The 26,503-nt window shown below is 40.1% G+C and overlaps 1 protein-coding gene across 4 annotated transcripts in view; it reads left to right on the top strand.

Annotated features, from left to right (window-relative positions):
- The window catches only part of MACROD2 (mono-ADP ribosylhydrolase 2), a 1,929,479-nt gene that overhangs the window by 1,879,574 nt on the left and 23,402 nt on the right, over positions 1–26,503 (top strand). The gene's annotated exons all lie outside the window — the stretch shown is intronic.

Here is a 26,503-nt window from a genome sequence, read left to right as displayed (position 1 = left end):
TGTGTATGATCAGAGTTTCTGAGGCCAAAACAATAACCACTGCCCTAGAAAGAACCAGTTAACCTTTGGCTGAGACTGGCTTCTATCTTTCTATCTGATATCTCTGTAGTAGTGCAAAGTACTGGTTGTCATAACTTTGAACCATAGGTTGAAATACTAGCAGATTCTAAGGATTCCAAGTGGTGCAGATTATTTTAAGGTGCAGAGTGCGAATCTATATCTTCCTAGGAGCAGATGCTAAGATGGGATTTATTTGGGAAATACAAGGTATTTCTTTTTCTTTCTTTTTTTTTTTTGTATATTTTTTTTATTGGAGTTCGATTTGCCAACATATAGTATAACACCCAGTGCTCATCCCTTCAAGTGCCCCCGTGAGTGCCTGTCACCCAGTCACCTCATCCCCCTGCCCACCTCCCCTTTCACTACCCCTTGTTCATTTCCCAGAGTTAGGAGTCTCTCATGTTCTGTCACCCTCTCTGATATTTCCCACTTATTTTCTCTCCTTTTGCCTTTAATCCCTTTCACTACTTTTTATGTTCCCCAAATGAATGAGACCATATAATGTTTGTCCTTCTCCAATTGACTCATTTCACTCAGCATAATACCCTCCAGTTCTATCCACGTTCAAGCAAATGGTGGGTATTTGTCGTTTCTAATGGCTGAGTAATATTCCATTGTATACATAGACCACATCTTCTTTATCCATTCATCTTTCGATGGACACTGAGGCTCCTTCCACAGTTTGGCTATTGTGGACATTGCTGCTAGAAACATTGGGGTGCAGGTGTCCCAGCATTTCACTGCATCTGTATCTTTGGGGTAAATCCCCATCAGTGCAATTGCTGGGTCATAGGGCAGGTCTATTTTTAACTCTTTGAGGAACCTCCACACAGTTTTCCAGAGTGGCTGCACCAGTTCACATTCCCACCAGCAATGCAAGAGGGTTCTCCTTTCTCCACATTCTCTCCAACATTTGTGGTTTCCTGTCTTGTTAATTTTCCCCATTCTCACTGGTGTGACATAGTATCTCATTTTGGTTTTGATTTGTATTTCCCTGATGGCAAGTGATGCAGAACATTTTCTCATGTGCTTGTTGGCCATTTGTATGTCTTCCTGAGAAATTCTGTGAAATTTCTGTTCATGTCCTTTGCCCATTTTATGATTGGATTGTTTGTTTCTTTGCTGTTGAGTTTAATAAGTCCTTTTTAAAAAAAGTATTTATTTATTTATTCATGAGAGACACGCAGAGAGAGAGAAAGAGAGAGAGAGAGGCAGAGACACAGGCAGAGGGAGAAGCAGGCTCCATGCAGGGAGCCCAACATGGGACTCGATGCCGGGAACCCAGGATCATGCCCTGGGCTGAAGGAGGTGCTAAACCACGGAGCCACCCAGGGATCCCCTAATAAGTTCTTTATAGATCTTGGATACTAGCCCTTTATCTGATATGTCATTTGCAAGTATTCTCTCCCATTTGGTAGCTTGTCTTTTAGTTTTGTGGACTGTTTCTTTTGCTGTGCAGAAGCTTTTTATTTTAAGTCCCAATAGTTCATTTTTGCTTTTGTTTCCCTTGCCTTCATAGATGTATTTTGTAAGAAATTTCTGTGGCCAAGTTCAAAAAGGTTGCTGCCTGTGTTCTCCTCTAGGATTTTGATGGATTCTTGTCTCACATTTAGATCTTTCATCCATTTTGAGTTTATCTTTGTGTATGGTGCAAGAGAATGGTCTAGTTTCATTCCTCTGCATGTGGATGTCCAATTTTCCCAGCACCATTTCTTGAAGAGACTGTGCTTTGATAGTCTTTTCCTGCTTTGTCGAATATTAGTTGACCATAGAGTTGAGGGTCCACTTCTGGATTCTCTATTCTGTTCCATTGATCTATGTGCCTATGTGTCTGTTTTTGTGCCAGTACCACACTGTCTTGATGACCACAGCTTTGTAGTACAACCTGAAATCCAGCATTGTGATGCCCCTGGCTCTGGTTTTCTTTTTCAATATTCCCCTGGCTATTCGGGGTCTTTTCTGGTTCCACACAAATCTGAAGATTATTTGTTCCAATTCTCTGAAGAAAGTCCATGGTATTTTGATAGGGATTGCATTAAACATGTAAATTGCCCTAGGTAACATTGACATTTTCACAATATTAATTCTGCCAATCCATGAGCATGGAATATTTTTTCCATCTCTTTGTGTCTTCCTCAATTTCTTTCAGAAGTGTTCTGTAGTTTTTAGGGTATAGATGCTTTACCTCTTTCATTAGGTTTATCCCTAGGTATTTTATGGGATTGGAATCCCATCAATGGGATTGATGCCTTAATTTATCTTTCTTCAGTCTCATTGTTAGTTTATAGAAATGCCACTGATTTCTGGGCATTGATTTTGTATCCTGCCACACTGCCAAATTGCTGTGTGAGTTCTAGCAATCTTGGGATGGAGTCTTTTGGGTTTTCGATCAGTATCATGTCATCTGTGAAGAGAGAGAATTGACTGCTTCTTTGCCAATTTGAATGCCTTTTATTTCTTTTTGTTGTCTGATTGCTGAGGCTAGGAATTTTTTTTTTTTTTTTTTTTTTTTTTTTTTTTTTGAGGCTAGGACTTCTAGTACTATGTTGAATAGCAGTGGTGAGAATGGACATCCCTCTCTTGTTCCTGATCTTAAGGGAAAGGCTCTCAGTGTTTCCCCATTGAGAATGATATTTGCTGTGGGCTTTGCGTAGATGGCTTTTAAGATACTGAGGAATGTTTCCTCTATCCCTATACTCTGAAGAGTTTTGATCAGGAATGGGTGCTGTATTTTGTCAAATGCTTTCTCTGCATCTATTGAGAGGATAATATGGTTCTTGTTTTTTCTCTTGTTGTTATGATCTATCACATTGATTACTTTACGAGTGTTGAACCAGCCTTGTGTCCCGGGGATAAATCCCACTTGGTCATGGTGAATAATCTTCTTAATGTACTGTTGGATCCTATTGGCTAGCATCTTATTGAGAATTTTTGCATCCATGTTCATCAGGGATATTGGTCTATGATTCTCCTTTTTGGTGGGGTCTTTGTCTGGTTTTGGAATTAAGGTGATGTTGGCCTCATAAAACGAGTTTGGAAGTATTCCGTCCCTTTCTATCTTTCAGAACAGCTTTAGCAGAATAGGTATTGTTTCTTCTTTAAACGTTTGATAGAATTCCTCTGGGAAGCCATCTGGCCCTGGACTTTTGTGTTTTGGGAGGTTTTTGATGACTGCTTCAATTTCCTTCTGGGTTATTGGCCTGTTCAGGTTTTCTATTACTTCCTGTTCCAGTTTTGGTAGTTTGTGGTTTTCCAGAAATGCATCCATTTCTTCTAGATTGCCTATTTTATTGGTGTATAGCTGCTCAGATTATGTTTTTAAAATCATTTTTATTTCCTTGGTATTCATTGTGATCTCTCCTATTTCATTCATTTTTATTAATTTGGTCTTTTTTCTTTTTAATAATGCTGGCTAATGGTTTGTCTATTTTATTAATTCTTTCAAAGAACCAATTCCTGGTTTTGTTGATCTGTTCCACAGTTCTTCTGGTCTCTGTTTCATTGAGTTCTGCTTGAATATTTATTAACTCTCTTCTTCTGTTTGGTGTAGGTTTTATTTGCTGTTCTTTCCCCAGTTCCTTTAAGTGCAAGGTTAGCTTGTGTATTTGAGTTTTTTCCAATTTTTTGAGAGATGCTTGTATGGCAATGTATTTCCTTCTTAGGACTGCTTTTGTTGTATCTCAAAGATTTTGAACAGTTGTATCTTTATTTTCATTAGTTTCCATGAAACTTTTAATTCTTCTCTAATTTCCTGGTTGACCCATTCATCTTTTAGCAGGATGCTCTTTAACCTCCACATGTCTGAGTTTCTTCCAAATTTCTTCTTGTGATTGAGTTCAAGTTTCAAAGCATTATGGTCTGAAAATAGGCAGGGGACAATCCAAATCTTTTGGTGTTGATTGAGACCTGATTTGTGACCCAGTATGTGGTCTATTCTGGAGAAACTTCCATGTGCACTTGAGAAGAATGTGATTTCAGCTGTGTTCAAATGGAAAGTTCTGTATATATCTGTGAAATCCATCTGGTCCAGTGTATCATTTAAAGCCCTTGTTTCTTTGGTGATGTTGTGCTTAGAATACCTGTCATTTGCAGAAAGCGCCGTGTTGAAGTCTATTATTATTAGTGTATTATTATCTAAGTATGTCTTAACTTCGGTTATTAATTGATTGATATACTTGGCAGCTCCCACATTAGGGGCATATTCATGATTGTTAGGACCTATGGTTGGATAGACCCTTTAAATATGATATAGTGTCCCTCTTCATCTCTTACTACAGTCTTTGGGATATACTTTAATTTATCTGATATGAGGATGGCTACCCCTGCTTTCTTTTGAGGACCATTTGAATGGTAAAGAGTTCTCCAACCCTTCATTTTCAGGCTGGAGGTGTCCTTAGGTCTGAAATGAGTCTCTTGTAGACAGCAAATAGATGGGTCCTGATTTTTTATCCAGTCTGAAACCCTGGGTCTTTTGATGGAATCATTAAGCCCATTCATGTTCAGAGTTACTATTGAAAGATATGAATTTAGTGTCATCATATACCTATTCAGTTCCTGTTTTTGTGGATTATTTCTGTGGGCTTCCTCTTTCTTTTACAGAGTCCCTCTTAATATTTCTTGCAGAGCTGGTTTGGTGGTCACATATTCTTTCAGTTTCGCCTATCTTGGAAGCTCTTTATCTCTCCTTCTATTCTGAATGAGAGCCTTGCTGGGTAAAGTATTCTTGGCTGCATGTTCTTCTCATTTAGGACGCTGAATATATCCTGCCAGCCCTCTCTGGCCTGCCAGGTCTCCGTGGAGAGGTCTGCTGTTAATCTAATATTTTTCCCCATATAAGTTAGGGATCTCTTGTCTCTTACTGCTTTAAGAATTTTCTCTTTATCTTTGGAATTTGCAAGTTTCACTATTAAATGTCCAGGTGTTGAACAGTTTTTATTGATTTTTGCGGGGGTCCTCTGTATCTCTTGGATCTGAATGCCTGTTTCCTTCCCCAGATTTGGGAAGTTCTCAGCTATGATTTGTTCAGATGTGCTTTCTGGCCCTCTGGCCCTCTCGGCGCTCTCTGGAACCCCAGTTATACGTAGATTTTTCCTTCTGAGGCTATCATTTATTTCTCCTAACCTTTCCTCATGGTCTTTTATTGTTTCTCTCTTTTTTTCCTCAGCTTCCTTCCCTGCCATCAACTTGTCTTTATGTCACTCACTCTTTCTTCTACCTCATTAACCTCGTCATTAAGACTTCCAGTTTGGATTGCATCTCATTTAATTGATTTTTAATTTTGGCCTGATTAGATATAAATTCTGCAGTCATGAAGTCTCTTGAATCTGTTATGCTTTTTTCCTGAGCCAGCAGTAGCTTTATAATTGTGCTGCTAAATTGGCTTTCTGACATTGAATTGTAATCCAAATTCGGTAAGTCTGTGGCAGAAAGTATTGTTTCTGATTCTTTCTTTTGTGGTGAGTTCCTCTTTCTAGTCATTTTTCTCAGTGCAGAGTGGCTGTATGAGCAGGCTGAGTCAAGAATATCAACCATGACCTAAGTAAATTTCACCCTAAATGATTCTGCCAAGGTCGGAGACCAGAAATTGAAAACAAAGATCAGAATGATATAAAACAAAAGGACCACTAAAGTGAAAAGCAAATCTTAAAAAAAAAAGTAGTAAAAAATAAAGGGCCAAGAATCCCAAAGAAGAAGAGAAAAAAAGGGGAGAAGAAAAGAGAAAAAAGGGGGGGCCTGGGAGATAGTGGTGGTGAAGAAGTTGTAGTGAAGGGATAATATAGTCTACCTGAGGGGTTCTAGAGGATGATCCTCTTGTTTCAGAGCATATTAAGTTCTGTATGTTAGAAGATGCTTAGTCCCAAATTTATATAAACCAGAAATACTTGTAGAAGGCCACAACATTGACCGCAAAAACATAAATGAGATAAAAGAGGGGGGCAGAATGGGAATGAGTAATCTCACAAAATGAACCAGTACGGTATACCACTTGGTTCTGGGTACATACTGGTCATGTTTTAGAAGGTATTAACTTCCACCAGCATAGAACAAAATGAGGCAGAGAAAACAAAAAACACAAAACAAAGAAACACTTCTTGTTTATCTCCCAAAATTTAGTTGAGTGTTTTGAAGGGAATCTAGAAATGGAAAATATATCTAGGACCTGTAATTGTAGAAATATGAAAGTCAAAAAGGAAGAATCTTAAAAATGAAGAGGTAGTAAAATATTGTAGTTAAGGTGGGAAAAGAAAAAAAAAGGTGGGAAAAGAGAAAAAAAATTGGAAATTTACAGTCTGACATAAAAATGAGTCGTACTAGAAAAAGGAAGGAGGGCAGCCCCGGTGGTGCAGCGGTTTAGCGCCGCCTGCAGCCCAGGGTGTGATCCTGGAGACCCGGGATCGAGTCCCACATCAGGCTCCCTGCATGGTGCCTGCTTCTCCCTCTGCCTGTGTCTCTGCCTCTCTCTCTCTAGCTGTGTCTCTATGAATAAATAAATAAAATCTTTAAAAAAAAAAAAAAAGAAAAAGGAAGGAAAAAAAAAGGAGGGGTATCCTCTGGTTCTATATAGTGTAAATCCCCCGACTTCCCCTGGAGCTTTCCAGCACTGCTCGGTCAAGAACTTGCTCCTCCCTGTCCTTCCAGCTGGTCTTTTGGGGGAGGGGCCTGCTGTGCTGATTCTCAGGTGTGTGCACCTGGGGGAGCTGCCTGCCCCCCCCCCCCGCTGGGTGCTGGGCTCAGTGCGAGCTGTTGACCCCCTGAGGCCTCTGTTCCCTGGTGGCCCCGCTCCATCTCAGGCACAAGGTGACACCAGGAACAACAACAACACTGGCGGCGGCCAGCTCTCCAGCGCTGGAGTCAGCTCCCGCAGTAACTACCGCAGCTCCCAGTCTGCACTGGCCTGGATGCTTCCAGGGCGGGGGGCGCTGATCTGCATAGCTCGGGGTCCTGGTGGCAGGAGCATCCTTGCTGTCCTGGGCCCTCCCCGCCTCCGCCTGTCCCGGGGGGAGCGCAGGATCCCGGGCTGTGTCCCCCGGCGCCCTGGGTCCGGGCCGCGCATCCCCTCTGCCCAGGGCCCCCTCCTGAGCTGCTCCCGGGGCCCGGCCGGGCGCTCCAGCCCTTTACCGCGCTCAGCCCGCGGCGTGCGGCGCGCTCCCCCCGGGCGCACCTCCTCTGCTAGTGACCCCGGGAGACCGGGGGCTCCAGGCCCCTCCTGGGGTTCTGCCCGAGTACCCTGCGAGCGCCTTTCTGTCCGGGAAGAATCCGGTGCCGATTTTTAAAGTTCCTGCTTCTCCGGGGCTGGACTTCCCTGTCCCCGAGGCTCTCGCTGTGGCCTTAGCCTGGTTCCTCGCAGGGTCCCTCCTCCCCTTGATTCTTTTTTATTATTTTTCCGCCTTCCTACCTTGTTAGAAGCGAAAGCCCTTCTCTCTGTAGTGCTCCAGCTGTTCTCTCTTTAAATCTCAGGCCGAATTTGTAGGTTTTCAGGATGGTTTGAAAGTAATCTTGGTAAGTTGGTGGGGACAGGTGACCTGGGGACCCTGCTCCTCCACCATCTTCTCAGCTCCCCTGTATTTCTTAAGGGAAATGCCTATGTGAGAGAAAAGGAGGAGGGGGTTGGTGAAGGCTGGGACAGCTTTCAGGCCACTCTGGAAGGGGGACCCCCAGATGAAGAAGACAGAAAAGGAAGGTTAAGACATCTGCAGTGTAAGGAAGTTTTGGCAAAGCACCTGGGAGTCTTTGAGGTAAATTTAGCCAAGAACAAACCTGCCTTAGTTCCCCTAAGTTACTGCTGGGAGCAGCCCACGGGAACTAGCCTCAGAACAAATGCAGTAGTAGATTCCAGAGCCCAGCAGCTGGGGCCCTGGGTCGATTACACTGCTTGTAGTTGGAGGTCTGTGAGGCACATTCTTATGGCTCCACACAGAGTCCTGGAAACTCAGATAAGCATCCAATAAATTACTCTACTTTTTAAGCACACAATGTGGGTGTACAGCTAAATCTCAAAAACAGGCCCATTTTTCAGTTTAAATTGATCATGAAATAAACAAACCAACATTTAGACATACAAAATAAGTGAAATTGCTTTCAAAACGATTCCTTTGGGAAGGTGTTTGCTGTTATTGAGAGCTCTGAAGTCGATCCTAACTGTGGTCACATCTCAAAGTACACTCAGAACTCACCTTTCCTCCCCTACTCTGAGCATGCATGTGACTAGGAAAGCAAGACTAGGGCTTTGCACTTTTGGGATTTGTAATAGATACCTAGTTGTGTTAAAAGTGTGATAATAGCCAGAGAATATGAAATGATAAGTGAGTGTAAAAACTTCACTGCCATATCATAGCTAACACATTTTCAACTGAATTCAGCTTTATGTATATGGACTTTTTTTTAATGCCCAACCACATTTTTAATATAAATTTTTGGCATTATAGGTTTTCGACAACTTGCATTGTCAAGTTGAATTAAATGGGGAACAATAATGTCATTAATGGTTCTCATCTGGACAACAATGTATTAATAATCTCTGATCATTCCTTTGCTTAGAAGTCTATATTCATGGTTATTATTCGCTTAAACTCAAGTTGTCCCAAGAAACACACATTTTACAATGAACATTAAACTGAGCTTGCTGGCTTCTGTGTCCTACCCACCTCAGGTGATACACGATGTCAGTAATCTTAGACCATTGTTAGATGGTATGCTTACTGGCTGATGTGTTTGAGAAAACAATGTCCTAAATATTTTAATATTAAACCAAGGCTGGTGGCTTCAATCTCACAGTTTCAGTCTGGTTTAAAACCAAACAGGTTCAAGACTGCAGGATGAACATGCATGTTCATTGCCATCCCTTCAAAAGACCCCACTGAGATAACAGTATAGAAACACAAAGTTGTAGTAAACCCCAACAATGAAGAAATCAGGAGATGGACAATAGATTCCAACAAATTTGCAAATATTGGAAAGCAAAAGGAAATATGTTGGAGATGACATAGTCTAGAATAGACTGTAAGAGGAAATGCCACAGTGTAGGAGGAAGTAGACCTTTCATTCTAGAACCTCAGAGTAACTCAACATTGGTAGTCAGCAGTACAATGACCAGACAATTTATTTTCTAACCTAGGACACTGCTGGAAGTAAAAGGTGACACTAGGACATATGGTCAGTAGGCAGCATGGAGTTCAGGGCAAAGAACAAGGGGCAGATATAGGTGGCCCTAAACTAAAGTTCTCTTTGGAATAACTAAAGCAGTTGGCTTCCTCACCATAGTACCTAAGAGAGCAGGGAGCTCAATTCTAAAAAAATCAAGCAAATGAAATGAGGAGAATTGTGGTAGTGTGGATGCTGCCATCCCAGATAAATGCCCCTCCTCATTCTAGCATTTGGGGGCCTGATATCTGTCTTCTTGTCATTCTACCCTAAGGTAAAACCTGTCCAATCAACATGCACCACTCGATTATATAAACCCCCCAGGCCACCAGGATTCTTCCTTATGGGAGCCGGTGAGCAGAGAGACCAATGCCCTTATCAGAGGAACTCCCTATCACCCTGATTTCTCATTTGTGAATGTGAATAGTAACCTTGAATCAGTGAACATAACAGGAAATCCATCACTATAAATGAGGGAGAGTAAGAGAAAAACTGAAAAGCAGAGGTAAACTAAACATAGAGTAGAATTTTTTTAAAAGAACTATCACAAGAAACCACAAAAAAAGTCACAATAATTTGTAACCTCTTGAAGGAAAAAAAATGTTTTTAAAATAAGGAGTTGCAACAATTAGAAAAAGGCAACAATTAGAAAGTAAGGAGTGTTTACAAGGTAAAATGAAATTGCCAAAATTAAAAATAAAATCGATACATAAGTTGAAAGTTAAAATTGGTAAAAAGGCAAAGACAGAAAATATAAGAAAAATGTTGAGGTCTAATTGTCAAAGCAAATTGAAGGAAAGGCCCCACAGCTAACAGATGTGATTGAAAGGGCTGAATAAAAATTTGCTATATGAACAACAAAGGAACCACACTGAAAATACATTATTGTGAAATTTCAAAATTTTAAATTGGAAAACTAGCAAACAAATAAATCAATCTCACAGAATTTTTTTTTTTTTTTTAATCAGCAACCCTGAATGTTAGAAATCAATAGAACATAGCCTTCAAAGTTCTGGGGGGAAAGTGATTTTGAACTTGAATACCTTCCTAGTAAAGTGTATAGTTGGAATAAATATATTTTAAGATATACAAAGCCTTGAAATGTTTGCCTCCAATATACTCTCTCTTAGGAAATTACTTGAGGAAGCATGCAAAGAAAATGACAGAGAAAACCAAAGTGGAAGAAAACAGGGGATCTAATAAGCATTAGATTCAACCCTGTAGAGAAACAAAATACTGTAACAAGAAAATCCGCTCTAAGATGATGCAAACTAATGTTGGTACCATGGTAATCAATTTGACTTTAATGCCATGAACATTCCCTATTGCGTGACCCTGGTGCCATAACAAACATTGCTTCTGTGAAGAAAACTCATGACTGTGGTCTACTTCTTGACTTACCCAGAAACAATATTCATATCATTTTGTAAGATGGCCAACAATTTAGACCTATTAATTCAGAAATGCCAAAGGATAGATAAGATAATCAATACATACATTAGGGACACCTGGGTGGCTCAGCAGCTGAGCATCTGCCTTTGGTTCAGGGCGTGAGCCCAGTCTGGGGATGGAGCCCCACATCGGGCCCCTGCATGGAGCCTGCTTCTCCCTCTGCCTGTGTCTCTGCCTCTCTCTGTGTGTCTCTCATGAATAAATAAAATCTTTTTAAAAAACAACATATATTAGACAGCACTGGTAGACACAATGATCCTTAAATCTCTATCTTATTGTATAACAAAGAAAGAAAATCAAATTTGATCCACTAATTTATTTATCTGGGAATTTAATCCCTTGTATATATATTCTCAGTGTTTCTTGTGTTGTCCCCCTTCACGGTCTCTGGCTTCTCTGGCTTGTTTGGCTTGTCTGGCTTGTCTGGCAATGCACCTTTGCTACCTAATGGCTGATCACCCTGTTCTTAACATCAAAATCTGCAGTCTGTTCTCTCTAGTCCAGTCCAGGCTTGGTGATTCTCTAGTGACACTACCCCTTGACCTCAGGTGGCCCTTCAGTGTGACTAGAACTCCTCGTCTTTTCCCATTCCTAGGGTTCATTTCGCACTTTTCAGCTGCAGGCTCAAGGCTCCACATTTCACAACTCTGGGGAACACAATCAAAATCAATACCCTATGCAAATGTGCCATAAATAGCATGCTCAGCTTCACATGGTGGTCTTGCTCAGGGTCATGTACTCCACACTACGGTGACTGCCCAGGTAAACTCACCAGTGAGCATCACCAGCTACATTCTGGACACTCTAGTCATAGAATATGTGGGGGTTTCTGATTGCAAGGCATGAAGAGATTTGGGGGAGCTAAACATAATCTCACAGAGACACCATTTTAGTCTAAGCAGAAAAGTGAAGGGGCAGATCTTCCTAGGACATACATTCTAAATCCCAAATAGTAAGTAGAGCAAAAGGAGCACCTGCATGGCTTGGTTGGTTAAGCGGCTAACTCTTGGTTTCTGCTCAGGTCATGAGATTGAGCCCCGCATCTGGCTCTGCGCTCTGCACAGAGTCTGCTTCAGATTCTCTCTCCTCTCTCTGCCCTTCCCACTCATTCTCTCTCTCTCTCTCTCTCTCTCTCTCAAATAAATAAAAATTTTAAAAAGTGGATCAAAAGCCCCTCTTCAAATTTTGGCTTTTCCCTAAACCTACCTATATGCCTCCTCTCTAGGTCTTTGGACTTTATCCCATATTTAAAAGAAAGTGCCATAAGGGCTAGACTTTACTTATCCTTTCTGACCAGTACTTCCTCTCAACTTTAACTATAAATGAGAATTACCTGGGGAGATTTCAAAAAGCCCAATTCTCAGACCATAGTGCCAACCAACTATATTCAATGCTGTGAAGATGGCAGCCAGGCATCAGTATTCTTTAAAGCTCCATAGGTGATTCTCAAGTTTGAGAATACTTCTCTATATTCTCCCTCCTTCCTGAGGTGGCATTGGCCTTCCCACTCTACAGTGACTAAAATAGCCATTGGCTGCTAGAAAATGTGATGTATGGGGAAGAGGAATAAAGCATAGTCAAAATAATTTCAATATATTATTTGATTAGAAAGTAAACCCCAACAATGAAGAAATCAGGAGATGGACAATGGATTCCAAACTGTTGTTTTTAAGTTCTAACATTAAGAATAAATCATTTGGGTTTATTAGGGTCATAGACAGAATATAAATTTTATTTTTGGCCATGTAAGAGCAAATTTGTGGAAAACTAGAAGGAAAGGTTAGAGAACTTGTACACTTTGGGTGCTTTAGTTAAAGATGCAAAAGTCTCCCATAGGAAAGCTAGAAAATTATTGTAGCTATCAAAATCTAGGAAGAGAGAGTGTAGCATAAATAATAAATCACCATTGGTCATTTTGAGAGTCAATAGCTTTGCCCAAGAAAGGCAGATAAAAATGGAAGCCTAATTCCATGTTATTTAAAGGAAAGAAGGCAACCATCCGGAGAACTAAAACAAATTGTAGGGGCTGTCTCTTAGAGGTGGGTCTGGGATTGAGAAGAGTTCTCTATTTCTGAAATTTTACTATTTACTACATGTAACAAAAATTACAGATTAAAAAAAATAATAAAATTAGGATTCCATACTGTGGTGCCTATCAAGGGATGGTTTAGGAAAATATCCCCAGTCAAGGCCATGGTGTTGATGGTAACTGCAGTCCACCACTGACATATGCAGAATGCTAGAGCCTGAGCTTCTGTCCACAGCAGTGTCACATGCCTGGGTGATGACATTGATTCTCCACGGTCAAGTCCTTAGTTTTAGTTAGCAAATTGCTCACCTCAGTGTTGCTGCATTATAGTCCTTTAAATTTTGTGCACTCCAGACAGAGAAGGTAACATTTATGAAGAAGCCACAGAGTAGCCTTGAAGTTTACCACTTTGCAGTTTCTTCTGACCGTAACTTTAAGTATTGGCGTTCTGTTAGAGTGAGAAGGTTTTAGTAGACATTTTTGGTCTATGTGTCACATGCCTTCAGATGCTTTGAGAAATATCTGTCAAGATAGACCATAGGTAAATAGAGCACTGAATTGAATAATGGAGCTGTGATATCTCATCCTGGTTGTACTGCCACCAATTGGTTCTGCATCCTCAATGACATCATTTAAATTCTGGAGGATCAGCAAAACGAGGGGATCCACTGACTCAAGTACTAAATCCCCATCTACCCTTCACACTTTGCACATCAAGGTTTTTTTCTAGAACAAGAAGTGTCAATGTTTGTCTCTGGGTTTTCTTAAAATTTTCTCTACCACCTCACCTAAAGATTGAGCTTTAAAATGTGGGCCTGCCTGTTACACAGGTCTTCAACAAGCCTGGTCTTCATATAGATGGGATGTAAAATTCCAGTTCTATCACTTTTTGGCTGGATGACCATAAAAGCAAGTTTTCTAACTTTTTCTAGCCTCAGTTCCTCAACTATAAAATGGAGATCAGATGTTTACTACTATTAGAAGGGTTTCATGTATATAACTTCTAGTCTGAAAAGATTCTCAGTAAATGACAACTTGTTATGCTGAGAAAGAAGATGACATTAGCAGCCTAACACATGCTCCCTGCATGGGAAGACAGGTTGTCATAACCACAAGGAGAAGTCCTATGTGAATTTGTGGATAACTAAGTCAGATTTTCCCATTTCCCTATTTGCAAAGTAACAAGCCTTCTGCTCACACACAGAGTCTGTGTGCTGGGGGAAGCCCTGGTCACCATCTGGGCTCAACAGAAGCCAAGAAAAGTAACAGAACAGCATAGCAGATTAAATATCCCTGGGCCATGTCCCTTTTCCATCCCTGGCCACTTTCCCTAGCCTGAACATCTGTCGTAGTGTTCGATACACTTTGACCCTTTGGCCAAGCAAGAGCCATGCCCTCTCCTCTCAATGTAACCATGGCCACCATTTGGAGTTTCTTGACTTGTGCACTTGTGTGTGTTAGGGTTAGAGGGCTCTGTAATCCATTAAATCTCATCCTCAGCCTATAGAAGGGTGAGGGAGAGGCAGAAGAGGCAGGAAAGGAGAATGATATCCCAATGGCAGTGATGTCTTTGCTGCTAGCCATCACTCTTCCCAATTTCCTGCTTTTTAGTCTGGTGGCAGTATTTCTTCAATCTTGCAAAGTAGGTTGGTTTCTTGGTCATTGTTTTGTTTTGTTTCTTACTTTATATCTGTGGTTGGCTCTTGAAGAAAGTAAAACAGTGATGACCTGGGGAGTTGGTGGAGACTCCACATCCAACTGCTTTTTACTAAACTGACTCAGTCTTAATTCAACTAGCACAGTGTTAATTTATGTTACAGCACCGTTCATCCACTTTAGTTTAAAAAAAAAAAAAACGCTGTATGTTGAATGAGCTCATTTAGAGAATTTTCCTGGATGGAAAATAAAAGTTGAATGTTTGTTTTTCCTATACAAATACTATAATTAGTTTGTTTTGTTCTACAGTGGGTACTTTTACTGGAAGTAAGCTAAATTTTGGCCACCTTACAATGCATCTTTGTCACCAAAGTAGTCTCTCTTATGAATCCTCCATAGCATTTAACATTTTTATTAATATGAACTTTTAGTTTTCTTTTATTTCTTTTAAAATATATTTTATTGTTATTGTTCCTATTATATAGTTAGTTTTCCTTTTAGTCATACTATTTTTTAAGATTATATTTATTTATTCATAGAGACAGAGAGAGAGAGAGAGGCAAAGACACAGGCAGAGGGAGAAGCAGGCTCCATGCAGGGAGCCCGGCATGGGGACTCGATTCAGGGTCTCCAGGATCACTCCCTGGGCTACAGGCAGCGCTAAACCGCTGAGCCACCTGGGCTGCCCAGTCATACTATTTCTTTTGAGAGCAAATTGCATTTGGTTATTTGGTTATACTGTTACATTTTTTGGTTACTTAGTGCTATTTTTATTTTTTCTTTAAGAATAGTGTGTATCTTTTGCCCATATGTCTAATAGATTTTTCTTTATTTCTTACTAATTTATAAGTGTCCTTTATATATTATGACTCTTGTTTTTTCATCTTAAGTTTAGCAGTAGCAGAAAACTTAAAGATTAAGCTATTTTACTATTTGTTATAGAAATTAAGAAAGTGAGGTCAGATGACTTTTCCACTGTTATACATAGAGAGTTCGTGGACAATCAAGACTGAAAAATAGGCCTTTTGGATTTATTTAGAAGTTTCCCTCTCAGCCTCCTTGCCTCCATCTTCTTCCTTTTCCTCTTAAGTTGAGCATTATTAGATTATTTGATCTGATTCAAAGTAATAATAAGTTGGTTCCCTACCTCAATAAATTAATCACCAATAGCTGCTGACTCCCAAATCTTACCTTAATCTCTGATATTTCCCCTGAACTCAGGATTCCTTTAATAAACCTGTTTGGATTTCTCACCAGCAACTCTAACTCAACCTTTTCAAAACTGAGCTTTTAATATCAGTTCCCCATCTGCAATTCTTATAGTCTTTCTCATCTGGCACTTGTTCTTGGTGGTCACTGCCAAAATTTTGGTTATTCTTGACTCTTCTCTTTATCCCTAAATCCTAGCCCAATTCATCATCAGATCTTAGGTTTTCAAAATATACCCAGATATGTTCACATCTCTCATCTCCTCCATCTCCTCCCCAATTTTACCTCTGCACTGGTTATCCATAGCCTTCTTGGTTCCCTGTCTTCATCTTTGCTCATTAGAGTTTATTGTCTCACCACAGGTGAAGTGAGACTTTTATAAAATAAGAATATACTCTCCCACTTCTCCTCAAAATCCCTCAGTGACATCCAACATGACCCAACATCCATATAGTGACCCACATAGTCTTGACCCACTGTACTCCCAACCTGTCCTGGTTTCTCAGTTTCTCTTTATTCACTCATGTCCTTGTTTTTCTTCAAATGTCTTAAGTATACTCTTGCCTCAGGGCCTTTGCACCTACTACTCCTTTACCTGAAATGTTCACTCCAATGCATATTCAAAGATAACACCATGACTACAAGGACATTTTCTGCTTTGTAACTGCGAAATCTTCAGCACCTAAAAAAGTGTCTGACACTAGGCTGGTGAACAATTTATGATTATTGAATGATCTAATGAACTATACTCACTAGAAATTATTTTTTTGGTGGTATTATAAAAAATATACCATGGCATCCTATGGCTTTTGCAGAACAAAGATAAAATAGCTTAGGAACTGAATCCTTGAATCAGAATAAAATTCAAACTCTTTGCCCCTGTCAATCTTTCCAACAGCATCTCTTTCCTTTATCTCCCTCCCTCACTACTCTTCAGCCACACTGGCTTTCTTTCTGCTCCTTGAACAGGCCAAGTGTATCTGAGCCTTTGAGCCATTTTTCTGGATGTGCTTTCTTCAGGGAAACACCTGTTTCTGTATCTTTGCATGGATGATCTCACTTGGATCTCATTTTGAAACTCTGTTCTTGGTGAGACTTTCCCCCATCGCTCAAACTAAATAACTCCCTTTCATCATGTCTCTATCATGCCACACTCTTTATTTTCCTCAAACACATATCCAGAGAGCAATGACCTTACGTGTTATTTCTAGCACTGTATTGCCAGAGCTTCACATTATATGACACATAGAGGACACGCACAAAATATTTTCAGGATTAATAAATGTTTTTAGTCTTGCTGCTCAAGATCAGACAATCTGTGCCTCCAAGATGGCACTAGCCACATGAGTCTGTCTCCGACAAAGACTGTGAGAACCTCTGGGACAAGTACGATGTCTAATTCATAGTCACTTCCTTGCCATTTCCCACAGTTCCTGGCACCTACTTGTACCCCATAGATGTTTGCCAAACTAACACGAAGCAGCACGAAGGCCATACAACCTCTTCACCAAGTCATTTCACTGGAGAATATGAATATTCACTTGAGAATAGAGAATATGAGTTACAGATAGTAAAATATTAAAAGTGAATATTACTAGATGGCCAAGGGAAGCCATATAAAGAAGGGTAACAAAAGAGTTAAGACATCAAAAAATTAAGTGCCTAGAATTAGCTTTCAGAGGGAGAAGAAATACAACAGTGAGATCATCAATTCAGGTACTCATTTCAGAGCAATGCCAAGTTTCTGGTACTATAAATTTGCATGGCCTTTTTTTTTTTTCCCTAGGCTAAGAAATAATGTTATTGATGTACTACATTTAATGGTTCCCATGGATAAGCCATCTTTTTTGATTACCTGAGCACACTTCTTACAGTAGCTATTCTAAACTTTCTCCATCCTCCCACTTTCCCTTCCTCCCTCTCGTCCCTGTCCCTCCCTTCTTGCTCCTCCTCTCCTCCCTTTCTTCTTCTCCTCCTCATTCCTCTCCTTCTCCTTCTTCTCCTTCTCTCACCTCACAGATGGTCCTATCTCCCACTTTGCTGAGAAAAATCAAGGCCATTAAAGGAGAAATCTCCTAACCTTCTATCTTCTCCATCAAAACTATCTTTGATCTAGACACATTCCTCTCTCATTTTCTTCTGTCTTGATATAATAGCTACTTTCTCTTTTCCAAAAATTAACCTTAACTTTGCATCTGAATACCTTTTTCTTTTTTGTTAAACAACACCTTGTGTCCTCAATTATTTCCTATTTCCCAGAATCATGCATATATTTCTTTCTATTTGTTCCTTTAGCCTTCAAACATATACAGGTCTTCCCTGTCTTAGAAAACCAATGGTTGCTCCTATTGCTTCTCCCCAACCCAGTTGCTATATTTTCCTCTGTGGCTAAGTCTTATATGCATGACACCTCCATGACTATCTCTGTTCTTACAATATAGTCCCTCTGTTATCACAGAGTCCTGCTCATGATTCAGGTCTCAACTGTGGTAACACTGGACTACAAATGTGGATACCAAACATGACTTTCCACATTTCACATTCAATGACCTCCTCCCACTGTTGACTCTGCTGGGTTGATATGCAACATTCATCCCATGGTTTGCCCATAACTTTCAAATATGATGCATGCACACCTACTTTTCCTCCAATTTATTCTCCAAATTATTGTATTTCTTAATTGTGGACAGCATTCTTAAGTCTCTATTCCTTTTGACTTAAAAAGTTTTTCTTGGAGACTTTGTCCACTTTTACGGCTTCAGGAAAACAATAAATCAATTTCTAAGGTTGCTGAGCACATTCCAAGGGCCATGTGATATTTGGGCCTCATTCATCAAATATTTGAATGATTTATAGAAATAGGATGCTGGACTAGTTCAATAATCATTGAGTTAAACATAAATATGGTTTTTATAGAAATCTAAATAGAACAAAAGTTTTATAGCACTGCAAAGAGAACCAAAATTCAAAAAATAGTTTGAAAAGAAAAAGCTTACTTAGAATAATGTTATAAAATATTACGATAAATATTTTATAAATAGTAGAGGGAAGAAAATGGGCATAGGAGTGGTAACTAGTCACAGTTTCATTTGATTAGCCATGCTGGTGGAAGTGATGTCTAAGCTGAGTAAAATTAGCTACCTTGAGTGAGAGTGGGCTGATGTTGCAGGAGGAAGGAGCAGCATGTGCAAAGGACTGCAGGAGAAGACAGAATGATGCACACTTCTGTTTACTTAGTGGGCATTTGAGTGTCTACTGACACATCATCAAGAGGACCAACAAGCATTTTTTGTTTTAGGGTTGTTATTTTTTTACATAATTTATTTTTAAAATTTAAATTCAATTAATTAACATATAATGTATTATTCATGTCAGAGATAGAGGCCAGTGATTCATCAGTCTTAGGTAATCTTCAGTGTTCATTACATCATGTGCCCTCCTTAATGCTCATCACCCAGTTACCCTAGCCCCCCATCCCCACCCCTCCAGCAACCCTCAGTTTGTTTCCTATAATTAAGAGTCTCTTATGGTTTGTCTCCCTCTCTGATTTTGTCTTGTTTTATTTTTCCCTCTTTTCCCCATGATCCTGTTTTGTTTCTTAAATTCCACATATGAGTGAGATCATATGATAATTGTCTTTCTCTGATTGACTTATCTTGCTTAGCGAAATACCCCGTAGTTCCATCCAAATCATTAGAAATGGCAAGATTTCATTCTTTTTGATGACTGAGTAGTATTCCATTGTATCTGTATACCACATCTTCTCTATCCAGTCACCTGTAGATGGACATCTGGGCTCTTTCCACATTTTGGCTACCATGGATATCGCTGCTGTAAACATTGTGGTGCAGGTGCCCCTTCAGATCACTGCATTTGTATCTTCAGGGTAAATACCTAGTAGTGCAATTGGTGGATTGTAAGGTAGCTCTATTTTCAACCTCTGAGGAATCTCCATACAGTTTTCCAAAGTGACTGCACCAGCTTGCATTCCCACCAACAATGTATGAGGATTCCCCTCTCTGTATCCTTGCCAACATCTGTCATTTCTTGACTTGTTACATTTAGCCATTATGACCAATGTGCAGTGGTATCTCATTGTGATTTTTTATTTGTATTTCCCTGATGCCAAGTGATGTCGAGTATTTTTTCATGTGTCATTGGCCATTTGTATGTCTTCTTTAGAGAAATGTCTGTTCATGTTTTTGCCCATTTCTTGATTGAATTATTTGTTCTTTGGGTGTTGAGTTTGATAAGTTCTTTATAGATTTTTCATACTAGCCTATATCTGATAACACATTTGCAAATATCTTCTCCCATTCTATCAGTTTTTTGGTTTTGTTGACTGATTCCTTTGCTGTGCTTTTTATCAGCTTTTTATCTTGATGAAGTCCCAATAGTTCATTTTTGCCTTTGTTTCCCTTGCCTTTGGAGATGTGTCTAGCAAGAAGTTGCTGTCGCTGAGGTCACAGAGGTTGCTGCCTGTATTGTCCTCTAGGATTTTGATGGATTCCTGTCTCACATTTAGGTCTCTCTTTCATTTTGAGCTTATTTTTGTGTATCGTGTAAGGAAATGGTCCAGTTTCATTCTTTTTCCATGTGGCTGTCCAATTTTCCCAATACCACTTGTTGAGGAGATTGTCTTTTTTCCATTGGATATTCTTTCCTGCTTTGTCAATTATTTTTTGAATACTTTATTTCACGTGAATCTTCAGACAGGATTTTAAGGAGATTTTAAGTAGAATTCTTGGCTGTCTACTGCCATGGTCTAATATAAGAAAGGTCAAATGAGTGATAACAGTAAAGTCTATTGTGAAAGGGAAGAGCAAGTCCTGGGCTGAGGTGGACAAGATGAGGAAGGTAAGCTAAACCTTAAAGTAACACTTGCATTTCATCCAGTTATAAAACTGATTACTGTGACAGATAGACATAGTTCTGGCCCTCACACACATTGTAACTTTTCCTCATATGTCTCTTCTATAAGTGTCTACTATATTAATTTCAGTAGGCTGACTAAAGAAACAACCTCATAATCTCAATGACTTACCATGAGAAAAATGTATTTTTTACCTCACACTCCAAAGCTGTTCTGAGGAGGGAGAAGGCTCCTCCACACAACCATTCAGGAACCCAGGATAATGCATTCCTATACCTTGTACTTTACATTTTCTAGAGCCTTGATATCCAAAATGTGATTCCTGTCCCAGTAGCGTTATTACTATCGTGTGGTAACTTCCTAAAAATGCAAAACCTTGGGCCTCACCACAGACTGGCTAAAGTCAGAAGCTCTGATTCTAGGATCCAGAACTATGCTCTTCCCAAGCTTTCTAGGTGTTTCTAAAGTTTGAGTACTGCTGTCAAGGCCTAGTGGATGAGGACAGGGAGTGGAGGATCATACAGGAAGATATTCAGGTGCCAGTCCCAGAAGTAGCACATATTGCTTCAGTCCACAGTCCATTGGTTTCTACTGTGTCATGAGGCCCTGCCTACTATTTAAGAGGGAATGGGTGTATGGTTCAACTCTTTGCTCAGAAGAAGAGTTCTCCCCTCCTCACTGTTCTTCCCACTTCAGGTTCCCCCCACCCCCAATTAAATTCATGCTCTGCTCAGTAGTCATACTAATCTTCCTAAAAGGGGACTCTGTTATGCCACCCTCTGACTAAAACCTCCATGGGTCTCATAGCTTCTGAATGACACTCCTTAGTTCTCCAAGGACTGGTTTCTGTTGCCTCTTTGCCCACCTCCCTTGAACTCTAAACATCAGCCATCTTGAACTGCAGTAATAACAACTAGCTGGTCTATTCACTGGCCACACGCCCACATCTCTCAGCCTTTGTGCCTATAGTTTTTCCCATACCTCCCTTTCTCCTGGCCAGGCCCATTCACCCATTATAGCTCAGCTGGGATGTGACAGCCAAAAACATCTCCCTGAAACCACTTCCTATCTCTCCCTCAAGACTGCGTAAGATGACCTCTACTAACCTAGAATCATTCTTATCACTTGGGATTTCAATCACTTGAGTCTCTGGAGGACAGAGACTGTATTTACACAGTATTGCTTCCTGGTTTTCCATAAAGAACCTTGCACATGGTAGATATTTAATGAATGTCTTTTAAGTAATTAATTCAAAGTGGCTTACTGAATGCTCAGTGGGTGAATACAGATGAGAATGTTGATCGTACTGTACTTTGGAAAGAATTTGTTATTAAGTCCAATATGCTTACTCTTTCTTTCTTTTTTTTTAAGATTTTATTTATTTATTCATGAGAGACACAGAGAGAGAGAGAGAGGCAGAGACACAGGCAGAGGGAGAAGCAGGCTCCATGCAGGGAACCTAACGTGGGACTCGATCCTGGGTCTCCAGGATCACACCCTAGGCTGAAGGCAGGGCTAAACTGCTGAGCCACCGGGGCTGCCCACACTCTTTCTTAATAAAGTACTGCACAACTATAGCCAAGACCTTTACCCCTGAATACACAAGGGCTGCATATACATGGGTCTGGAGTAAAGCAGACCTATTTGCATCACCAGAAAATCAAGTCAAAGCCCCACTCTGGTCACAGCCCATCTTTTTTACAGACAAAACCTATAGATAAAAAAATATCTCCATCCCATGTGATTTTACATATGTAATTTATATAATAAGTAGGCAAATAAAGAAGCCCAATATTTGACACATAATCAAATTACATTGTTTAGAAAACAGAGAAAAATCTTTCTGGTGCTGGTAGGACACAAAGATCTCTCAGTAGCTGAATTGTTAGATGAATCAATCCCCTATTCCTGTGAGTGCTTCTGCCATGACTCATTCTGATGGACTAATCTTTAATTGAAAATGATAAACTCAGAGGATGTTCTCTTAAAAATATATAGCAACACCCTTCACAAGGGTATGAGGATAAGTAATATTAGCTTCCAAAAGTTATGATAATTCCTCATGTAAAGAATATGAGCAGAGGCAATTGTTGCTGCCTTGGGTCTTCTCCTCACCTGTGCTCTTGATGGTCTCAGGATCCCCTTCTCTAATGGACTTTGCTTTAGCAGCTACTTTCATATCTCTTTCCCCAATGATTGTCTCCTCAGTCTGTAATCAATCATGACTGCTGCTCCCATTGCAAAAAACATGCCCAAGTAACAGACGTGCCATTTGGGTTCTCTGTGAAATAGGTAAATGGTTGGAGTGAAAAAGTCTACTGAGGAATAAGGTGTGTGAAAGTCAAGGAGAGGAACCAGAGTTGTGCTTCCTCTCTTTGAGAAGAAAGGTGGCATCACTTGGCCAGACTTGCATAGCTAATAAGTGGCAGAGCCAGGATTGAAACTCCACCCACCCAGCCCCAGAATCCACTATCTGTACTGCCTATCTTCTCCTGCCCTAATAGATCATGCATTTTATTATTACTCAAATCATAGCTTTTCATAATTATTTATTATGGGCCAAACACTCCACTAAGTGCTTCATTACATAAATTACCTATTTGTGAGGTAGGCATCACTTTGTGTCTTTTACATATTAGAAACCGGCATCTCAGTGAGTTTAAATAACATGCCCAGAATCATTCAGCAAGTAAGTAGCAGAATCAAAATTCATACTTGAAATCCATGCTTTCAACCCTGATGCCACCGGTCCTTCATACTGTCATTGCCTTTGCATTATGATAGAGCTCCATTGTAACCACATAACCTAACAAATTACAGACAATGAATAAGAATTTGCAAAATGAATGAATGAATTCCAGAATTTTTGTCTGCAATTATGGAATTATTATCTTTTAAATGATGATTTAAAAATCTTAAAAGAATTATTGAGATAATACTATTTCCAATGTTTCAATTATCTTTTTAAAAATATTTGCGATAGCTCTTATGCTATGAATAAAATTTCTACTAGTCAATATGTTAGGCACACATACTGGAAAAGGTTCAGGAACTTAACGATGCTGTTTTTATGAATAACCATGGATAAGCAGATAATTCTTAAACTTCCATGCACACAAGAATCACTGGGGAAGATTGGTTAAAGTGCAGATTACCAGGCCCCACCAGCCAGATTCCTATCCAATAGATTTGATAAGAAGCCTAGAAATGTGCATTTTATGATAATCTCCAAGTAAGTCTACAGCGGATGGTCCATCGACCACATTCTGAAAACCTCAAGTGAATCACTGGTGCTACCATTAGCTCATCAACTTCTATGTCACCTATGAGAAATCTGAAAAAACATATAGCTTTTCCAAAGGGTAATATTGCCACTCGAATACAACGGTTTGATGACCATTATCTCCTATAATGATTTTTAGAACCGTGTGATAAGACCTGAGACCCATAGCATAACACATGTTATGTGCCGACTCAGCTTTGTTGGATCAGGGTGGACAGAATATTTCATAACTGTTTAAAGCTTCATACCAATTTGGGGGGTGGGGGATCAGCTAATGACTCACTTTGCATATTCATTGTGTTTATGTTACCCCAGCAGAGTTTCATTTTTATTTAATAATATATCATCAAAATTAAGATACCTTGTTATAAGAATTACTCTCCCATTAACTATCACCAAGTAAGGAAAAAAAAAAAAATCCCCCAATGGAGAATTCAGTATAAGACAACAAAGAGCTATGCCCTTCGATGAGGTCAAAGGAGAAATGGGGACAGTGCCTTAATTTGTGTTCCTCCAAAAGCAGATCCTGAGCCAGACCTTGGTGCAGGTAGTTTATTTGAGAGATGGTCCCTAGAAGCACAAGTGAAGAGTAGGGAAAGGAGACAGAAGGGAAGGGACCTATGAAGTATCAGTCATGAGCAGATTACTACTATAAGAAAATGGACTTGGTCTCCACTGAGGAGTGAAGACCTGTGTAGACCACATCATAGAATCGCTGCATGGAAGGCTAGGGAAGCTGGGGCATTACTGAACAGCTCCCTTCCTTCATGGATTGAGGGCCACCCCTGGCGTTATTAGATCCCCAGCACTTTTTAGTGAAAAGAAGCTATTTTTTTAAAGATTTTATTTATTTATTCATGAGAGACACAGAGAGAGAGAAAGAGGCAGAGACACAGGCAGAGGGAGAAGCAGGCTCCATGCAGGGAACCCGAAGTGGGACTCGATCCTGGGTCTCCAGGATCACGCCCTAGGCTGTAGGCGGTGCTAAACCGCTGAGCCACTGGGGCTGCCCTGAAAAGAAGTTAATAAGCAAATGATCCTCAAACTTCCATATGCACAGGACTCCTGGACTGCCATTTTCCCCAGGCTGAGCAAGTCACCCGAGCACTGCGAGTGGAGAAGCAGAGAGATGCTTCAAAGAGGGGAATCTGTCCAAGTACCCAGGGTTACTATGTTAACTGCAGAACTCTCAGAGGTGGCCTCGGGAGGATGGCCCAGGCACCAAGAACTGCTCCAAAAAGTCAAGAAACTTGGGTATCTTACCTATGACATCGATGGAAGTGGATTTTTTAAAAAAGTCTCCCATAAGAACTTGAGTCACAAACTTGTACTAATCCCACAGGTTTGTGTCCTGAATTCATAACCCAGTGCAGTCCACAGAAACCACAGGCAGGGAATTTAATTTAACTGATTTCTGGTTGGTAACGTTGTCCAGTGACTAACCAGTAAATGTAAATCCTCTGTCTGAACTTGGCTTCAATCCAGGTTAACAGCAATTGTAGTCCTATTGATTATTCATCTCAACTCCCCATATGTTAAAATGTAGGGGGGGAAAAAAGATGTCCTCAAATCAAGGTAATACAGTAGTAGCAATATAGCTACAAGGTAGATGCAATTCCTGCATACTAAAACCTGAAAGGGGGTAGAAGGGTGGCTCAGTGGTTGAGTATCTGCCATTGGCTCAGGGCATGATCCCGGGGTCCTAGGATTGAGCCCCGCTTCAGGTTCCCCACAGGGTGCCTGCTTCTCCCTCTGCCTATGTCTCTGCCTCTCTCTGTGCGTCTTTCATAAATAAATAAAATTTAAAAAAAAAAGAATAATAAAACCTTAAGGGGCACCTTCCACTTTTCCCCAACATACACAACCACACCACCACAATTCTCATAGAAGTTTCTTTGTAATGGAATACAGTAAATGGTATATGAGAACCCATCTTCTTTCCTTCTCCAAGGTTTACAACCACACAAATAATCAATATTCTCTTGAAATCAGCCAAATAGCAACTGGATTAAATGTAACAAAACCAGAAATCTGAAATTGGAGGGCAGCTTTTAGTATAACTCTTCTCATTTACCAAAGGGGGCTGCAGGGCAGGGGAAATGTTCCTGCTTCTTACTGCATTATTGTAGACTTTCTAAAAAAATTTACAAGTAAAAAATGTCAATATAATTCTGCAAGTTGAACAAAATTAAGCTTTTGTTTTTTTCCCCTTCAAAACGCCTGGTCTTCAGGCTTTTATTTGACAATCACATATGGCCTGGTCTACACCTTTTTTTTTTTTTTTTTTTTTTTAAGAAAAGCATTGTGGCCAGAGATCAATAAATCAAAATTGGGTTGCCTCCTCCTCAAAGGTGAATTGTTATCTTGCTGAAGAGGTTATGTGACAGGATCTCAAGTTTGGTAAAATAACATGAACACACACACACACACAAAAAGAGTAAGATTTCTTTGCCTGAAAGGGAAATTCTGGATGTTACTTTTTCTACTATGAAAGAGTTTCCTGAATTGTCTCCTAGAACAAGAGATTAAATGTCAAGAGATAAAGCAGGTGCAAGGCCCATTATTTGGTGTCCTCAGAGCCCATTCGCTCACTGAAGTTGCTGTTTCCATACAGGGAATGAAGTCAACTTGACAACTACAGAAGGAGTATCTATGACAGTCTGAGAGAAGAGGCAAAAAGGCAGTCAGAGGGCTAGGGACTCTTGGTTGTCAAAATTCAAGCTAGGCATTTCTGACTATGGGATAGACCAGAGTGCCTCCGTCAAGATCATTAGTCAAGAAAAAGCAAAATTCAGCAGTT

Source organism: Canis lupus, chromosome 24 (genome assembly GCF_003254725.2).
Source record: "Canis lupus dingo isolate Sandy chromosome 24, ASM325472v2, whole genome shotgun sequence".
NCBI classification, from domain to species: domain Eukaryota; kingdom Metazoa; phylum Chordata; class Mammalia; order Carnivora; family Canidae; genus Canis; species Canis lupus.
The sequence above is the reverse complement of the archived record's forward strand: the minus strand, read 5'-3'. Positions and strand labels throughout refer to the sequence as shown.